The 7708-nt window shown below is 43.0% G+C and overlaps 1 protein-coding gene across 1 annotated transcript in view; it reads right to left on the bottom strand.

Moving 5' to 3' along the window:
* The window catches only part of syndig1l (synapse differentiation inducing 1-like), a 65725-nt gene extending 64858 nt beyond the window's left edge, over positions 1–867 (bottom strand). The window contains exon 1 of the mRNA XM_054748459.2: positions 366–867. The gene's annotated coding sequence lies outside the window, so the exon portion shown is untranslated. The remainder of the gene's footprint in view (positions 1–365) is intronic.
* Between the last annotated feature and the right edge of the window lie 6841 nt (positions 868–7708).

Genomic DNA, 7708 nt, shown 5'->3' on the forward strand with positions numbered 1-7708 from the left:
AAAAAAGATATATATATATATATATATATATATATATATATATATATATATATATATATATATATAATCTTTTTGGTCTAGTAGTCGCAGGTGGAAAGTGTGTGAGTTCTTTATGAACAGCATCCTCCATCTCCTCCATAACAGAAGACACAATGCACTGCGACATTATGTCACTTCATTATTTTCATCACATAAAGGTGAGAGAGAAAAAAAGCCAAATTGCGCGTAAAAGCTGCCTACTTTCAAAAGAATAAACCACTAACCACGTGTTTAAATGTTCCAACCCTAATGAGGACAAGGTGCGCCAACTCGAACCGAAAAGGAGAAATCAAATAAAAGCGGTAAACGATGAAATACTTTCCTACCTTTTAGTTCTTGAAAGTCCAGATTTTGTCACGAGAAAGCAAAGACTCGCTCGTTCCAGCCGGTGCATCACAACGGCAGGGATGCTGGCGGTCTCGTCCACGGGAAATAAAAATAGATATTTCTCAGACTTTAACATTGAAACAAACCCGTTCTGGGCGGACTAGTCGCGCGCTCCTGAAGTGCAAACATTAAAACGACGCCGCGTAATTTCTCTCCTCTAGGAATAAGACGAACTCGCTGTCTCACTGGATTTCTGCCGCCTTACTAAACTTGCAACCCCCTGTGTAAAGAATAGAGGATGACTGCTGGTGCGTGAAGGTTTCCGAGACGCGGATGGAGATAAGCGCGCGCGGGGAGAGGAAAGCGCACGCGGGCGGCTTCCGCCCGGTCCGACTGTATACTTTGGTTTAGTCAGCAGCGTCACAGCCAAAATCTGCAGCTCTCCTTCATATAGAGAATTAGTTCCTGCCTGATTTAAATCAATTATCAGCCTCCGGAGGTACCTTGTGGCAAAGCAACAAACTACAGAGATGGTGTGAAATGATGAATTCTGAATCAATGCAAGTTTATTGAAATGACAGGTCAGGTGACGGAGCTAGAGTGTCATCCATCAGGCAAAAGAGCTTCAGGGCAGACAGACAGAAATCTGAGACAAAAGAACACAGAATAAGGCAGGGATGTTTTTGATTAGTGCTATGGAATTCAATGAGTTGTTTTAATTAGAAGGAAAGGACAACATGACTGTAAAGGAAACATTCAGGACACTGGAAAGAAATGCTTAATACGTTTCACCCCAAAAGACAGTTTCTGATGTATCTGGTATGGTTTAGATGCCCACTGACAAAAAGAGAAAAGCAGGAAAGAAAACCATTTTCAGAGGAGACAAATTAAATGATTAGCTAAAAATCAGCTAATGCGTATCAGATGTAGCCTTTGAATTGTGGTTGAATACAAAATACCATTCATTTGATAATTTGATATTTCAGGTAGCACTGCAATTAGGTGTTGCCTGTCAATTGCCTCACCCTTCTCAGGCTTAAAGGAGAAATAGGCAGTTTTGGCTTGCTTTTAGCACCACCTAGTGTCCGTTTAGTAGAACCAAAAGGAACATTTCTATGCGCTTTGTTAATCTGAAAGCTGAAACGTAACCCCCAGGCTTCTTTAGTGTCTACAGGTGTGGTTCATCACAAAATTAAACTACATCACCAGAAATAAAATGGTCCAATAAGCCAGACCGGCACTCTGACAATGCAAATGCAGTATTCTGGCCACAGAGGGTGGTAGGGGACTGAGTAAAATTTAATTAACCCTGTAAAGATGGAGATTTGTGGGATGCACATCCAGGGCACAAGCTCCCATTCCACCACATTCCAAGATGCTCTATCGGGTTGAGATCTGGTGACTGTGAGAGCCGTTGTGGTACAGTGAACTTGGTGGCATGTTCAAGAAACCAATTTGAAATAAGTGTCCTCAGAAATGTAGCTAGGTTCATCACTAGGCGTTAGGAACAGCGACAAAGTGGCACTGCCTCTCTCTCTGCTGCTAAAGCTACGAATAGCAAATGCTACGGGCGATGCCTGAGCGTGAACGCGCATGAAGCAGCCTGCTCGACCCGAGCAGCTCTCTTTTTCTGTGATTTTACAGAAAAACAGGCAATCACAGTAAAAATGCCAGGGCTCATTCTACAGGACCAGGGCATTGCAGGAGAATGTATGAAGAAGACATTTATTATTTCTATACATGTTTTGGCTGTCAAACTTCCATAATGTCCTTCAATGATTATGATTGCAGATTGGGACACCTGAATCAAAACGTGTAAACAACACAACTCGGCGAATTTAAAAACACAAAAAGATGAATGTCTTTAAAAACATCTTCTCTAATTAACAAATACTTAGTCACAAGGACTTACCATGAACTACATGAGCCTCACCAACTGTCTGTTGCTGCGGGAGTCCAGGCTTTCTTTGGAGAGTCCGGGTCGCTTCCTCTCGTCTCTTTCGTATTTCGAGGTCATTTACAAAGGAAACTCCAATAAAACTATTTATCCAGCCTCCCACGGGCCGAACCACACAGCAATAATTATCCATCTGCTTCGCTAAATCCTCCTCCAAACATGAAAAAAACCAAATTATAGGCAAAGTGCATTGTTTCTTGACATACACTACCATGATGCAATACAAGAATCATAAACACTGACATCACAAAAGATCCTCCTATAAGCTGTGCTATAAACAATGAAAATCAATTGCAATGCAAACTCTGAATACCTCTTCACTTTGAAAAAATCCCAGGTAAATATGTGACACACAGCCAATTATTTAAATATTAAATACAAAATAGATTAGTGATGAGGAGCCCTTATCAAGTTTTAAAAACCCTCTGCACGGGGTCTGTTTGTGACTTTTACATCAGTGTCAATCAAACCTGATCAAACCCAGTTCTGATGATGAAAACATCTGAATTCAGCAATAATACAGGATGGCAAGCTGTGACGGGACTGCTGTTACCAGGAGTTCAATGAGCTACTGGACCACATGCAACTGCCCCGTTTCAACCCATGCATATGTAAAGAATACTTAAATATCAGCAAGCACACAAACATGATTTTGGCATCAGCTGTGCAACCATTGTAAGAGTTAATTTTCATCTAATTAATGGACCATAAGGCATAAGACGTCGTCGTCGTCTTCCTCCGCTTATCTGGGTCCGGGTCGTGGGGCACCATCCCAACTAGGGAGCTCCAGACCGTCCTCTCCCCGGCCACCTCCACCAGCTCCTCCGGCAGGACCCCAAGGCGTTCCCGGACCAGATTGGAGATGTAACCTCTCCAACGTGTCCTGGGGACTCCTGCCGGCAGGACATGCCCGAAACACCTCCCCAGGGAGGCGTCCAGGAGGCATCCTGACCAGATGCCCAAACCACCTCAACTGACTCCTTTCGATGGGGAGGAGCAGCGGTTCTACTCCGAGTCCCTCCCAAATGTCCAAGCTTCTCACCCTATCTCTAAGGCTGAGCCCGGCCACCCTACGGAGGAAAGTCATGTCGGCCGCTTGTATCCGCGATCTCGTTCTTTAGGTCATTACCCAAAGCTCATGACCATAGGTGAGGATTGGGACGTAGATTGACCGGTAAATCGAGAGCCTGGCTTTCTGGCTCAGCTCCCTCTTCACCACGACAGATTGACTCAGCGTCCGCATCACTGCAGACACTGAACCAATCCGCCTGTCGATCTCCCGATCCCTCCTACCCTCACTCGTGAACAAGACCCCGAGATACTTAAACTCCTCTACTTGAGGTGGGACCTCTCTCCCGACCCGGAGTGGGCAAGCCACCCTTTTCCGGTCGAGAGCCATGGTCTCAGATTTATAAGGCATAAGATTCCATACTAAACATGAAATCAACCTTGGGGACCTTTGGGTTATTTTAACCAGAAGATTGGAACTTTTTATTGCAGGGATTATGTAACACTTGTATTAACTGAGAGACAAGAGAAGAGAGAGTCACCTTTAAAACGTTTATTTCTAAACACATTTAAGCAAGACTAACTCTAAACTCTAAATGATGAATGGATCTAGTGTGAATGAGACATGAGATGAATGGTGTATGTGTCAGTGATGTTGTAATCAGAGCTCTCGTATCCGGAGAAGCAAGTCTAAATGATGTTGTGATGTTTTGCTTTTAGCTATGATTGGAGTTTCGTAAACACATGAGACGCCATATTTGTCGCTCTACACATACCCTTCAGATGAGACCTCCGTACAGATCCAGACTGCCAGGTCCTTGAACCCCCCTTTCGGTATCGGAGCCGATGAAACAACATCAGCAGTACGACAGAGGAGTCTTTGGATTGTCTCCAGGTATGTGTGTGTGTGTGTGTGTGTGTGTGTGTGTGTGTGTGTGTGTGTGTGTGTGTGTGATGTGTTTGGGGGAGGGTACATTGGAACTTTGTCCCCCCTGTTTGAAAATCCTATCTGCGGCCCTGGTTTTACCAAGGGGATTTTCTGTATTGACATTTCATGTTCAGTGCCCTATTTTATGCATTTGACATTTAGACCTGATGACTTTAGAGAAATCCAAAAAGGAGGTCAAGAAATAGCTAAAAAGCATTGCAGGGTCAGAAACAGTTTCTATCATCATAGAGGGATAGACAACACGGATGAGAAGGGAGGGCAGGCACGGTGGGAGGCGACTCTGACAGGCCGTGTAATAGTCCGAGTGTTCAGAAGCATTGATCATACCTTCATGTCAACAATTTCACCTTGCACTCCATTTCTTTTTTTAGCTCTGCTATCCATTGCCGTCTTCTGTATCGGTGCAATCATTCCTGACTAAAAGGTTAAGATTCAGCGATCAGTCGCACTCAGGACTTCATCAGACACCTGTCAATCACAGATATGATACACAGCCTTTCTTCCCGCTTTCCTTACATTTTACACTCAAAATATTGGCTACTGAAAAGCTGACATTGTGAAGTTTGGTCGTGTTCTCTTCTGCTTTTCAGAGCTCATTCGGCTCATCCCTGCAGGCACGTCTCGCAATGCAGAGGAGCTGTAAGATCCAATTTGTTTGTTTGGAGATAACTCCAATTCCTTTTGCCACAGAAAATTAGGGCTGCAAATTAATATCCCCGAGCTCCATGGCTCACAGGTCCGTTTAGAGGCAGGAGCCCGACTCTGTGGCGAAATAGCAACAGCATGGGGAGAATTCTTCCAAAACCGAGGTACATTGTCTTTATAAATCCTTTCTCTCCCATCCCCACTTTTTCTTTATTTCTAGCTTTCTCCTCATGGCTTCATTTGTCACCTTTACAGACCTTTTCACAAATGAGAGCAGAGGGCTCATTGACGACACAGCGCTCAATTCCAACCTCTACCTCTCTGTCTCTTCCAGCAGTCACTCACTGGGAGGAAGAGAAAGGATTACAAATGAGAAGCGGCGTTTCTGAGAGACAAAGCCTTCTACACAAACGTGAGATATTGATGCGTACAGATTCTGAAACTAACTAGTGTGTACTGCTCAGATGATTTAGATTTGCTGAAATAACTTTTACTTCAATTATATTTCCCATTGTCTTCAAGTTGAAGAAAATGAATTTGTTTGAAGGGGACACAATATGCAAAACTCACCTCTCAGATGCTGCTGAAGGAGCAGCAGCTCTGCTCTAAGCCCCTCTTTGATATCGGAGCTTCTCAGCCTATAGCAGATCAATCAGGGGAGGGGTGGCGACAGAGCCCTGAAAAGTCATAATATGTGACCTTTATCATATTAATTATACATTTGCTGAGTCATTAGTTGATTTCTTTAGCTCAGAAATAAAACTGTGATGTTTTAACAATTTTTAAACTTGAAAACATCTTTGTAGAAGGAAAACCCTGACAAATGGAAAGGCAACGTTTCACATTCTGCCTCAGTTAATTGCTGCAGAAAACAATCTCTGGTCCCATAGTGAGCCCTGTTCATTCCTCGTGAGAGTTGATGAGCCTGGGAGATGTTCTGAAACGCTATGTGATCCAGGACTAAAGGGGCCTGGATGGAAATGAATCTTGTAACATTGCAGAAGCTTATCAAAACAATGCCACAGCAAACGTGTGCTGTAATAAAAGCTAAAGGCGGTCCAACAAAATATTAGAGTGTGTGGCCTTGGCACTTTTTTGTTTTGCCAGGAAGTGTGCATTTTCCCTTTAATTATTACATCTTAACTCAGAAAAAAAAGGAAAGAAAAAAACCCAAATGTGAGAAGGCTTAGAGACATTATATCAGATGAACAACAAACTCCTATTTTGGGTGTGGAAAACAACAAGAACCTATGTGTTTTAATGAGCATTATCAAGGTTATTCAACAATATGAAAACATAAAACAGGTGTGTGGGTGTGATTGAAACTGTCATGCAGTTAAAGCCAACACTGCTGTTTACATGCAAGTGCTTTCCCTCTGAACTCACTTCACAAAAAAAAAAAAATAGTAATAATAATAAAATACAAACTAAAGACTAGGGATGAGCGAGTACACCACTATCTGTGTCTGTATCTGTATCTGTTCAACCATCTAAATTATCTGTACCTGGATCTGTACTCGGAGTGGGCGTGGCCTAACCCGGAAGTTGGCGTTGTTTAACCGGAAGTGGGTGTGGTTTACACCAATATGTTATTTTATGTCTGATCAGAAGTTGCTATGTGTATTGTTTACTGGAAAACTATTTACAGAGCAGCCTCAGAGTTGAGATTAAATGTTTTTGATCACAATAGTAAAGGAACTATTACAGAACAAGTTTTTCAATAAAATCAGAACATTAATGTTTAAGTGCATGAATTAAGAGAGAGAGAGAAGAAAAGATCTTTTCTATAGCGCCTCTCAAGATAAAAATCACAGGGCTCTTCACAAAAACAAAACATGTAAAATAGAAAAAAGAGTTTAGAAAATGATTAAAATATATTTAAAATGAGCAAAAAATAGACAGTTGTGATTAAAAAATGTAAAGAAAGAGAGAGTGTGAATAGGAAAGAGGGAGTGGATCCTGAGGAAGAGGAGAGAGGGAGAGGAAAGAAAAAAAAACGACCGGAGTGGAGGCAGTGACTGACGCAGCACGAGTCGTTTTCAGCTCTGTCTTGTCAAATGCACCACGTACATTATGAAAAAAGTAACTTTAAAGTAACTTTAAAAAGAAGCAAACTGAAGAAACATAGGGAATGCTGAAGAAACGTGAACAGTGAAGCAAGCACAGAGAGATCCGTTACTGTCTGTGTGTGTGCGTGGATGGACCGGACGAGGACTGAAGCCTGATTCATGCTTCTCCGTCTGCGTCAGTGCGGAGACACGCAACGTCCTTGCGTGCCTCCTGGAGAGCTCCGCAAGGACGGACGGAGTCTAGCTCTCCTTTCTAAACATCCGTCAGTCGAGACGGACAACGCAAGCTTGTGATTGGTCAGGGCGCCGCTGTCGTCTACACCGCCACCATTGCGCCCTCAAAAAACATAAAGAGAGCCGAGGATAACTAGCGGCAGACACGGAGCAGCTTGAAGAATGCCTCGCGAAAAAACTCTAAAAACATGAATGTTTAAGTCCCCCGTGACTGGAGAAGTGAAAAGATGCGCAGCAAGCATTTTATTTGTGGACGGAAATGACAGGAAACGTGGGTTTAGAGGTGGTGAGCGCATGAAGAGGTGGAGGAGGATGAGAGACAAATTTGTCTGTGTTAAAAAGTCTCTTATATACAAAAAACACAATATAAACACACTATCTTGGACCAGATACATGACAGGATACCAAAGAACAGCACTACGCCCTCTGTTGTCCTACCGGGGAATTGCTTTGCAACACTCCAGGAGACGGAGAAGCAAA

The sequence above is a fragment of the Nothobranchius furzeri genome, chromosome 2 (assembly GCF_043380555.1).
Source record: "Nothobranchius furzeri strain GRZ-AD chromosome 2, NfurGRZ-RIMD1, whole genome shotgun sequence".
Taxonomy (NCBI): domain Eukaryota; kingdom Metazoa; phylum Chordata; class Actinopteri; order Cyprinodontiformes; family Nothobranchiidae; genus Nothobranchius; species Nothobranchius furzeri.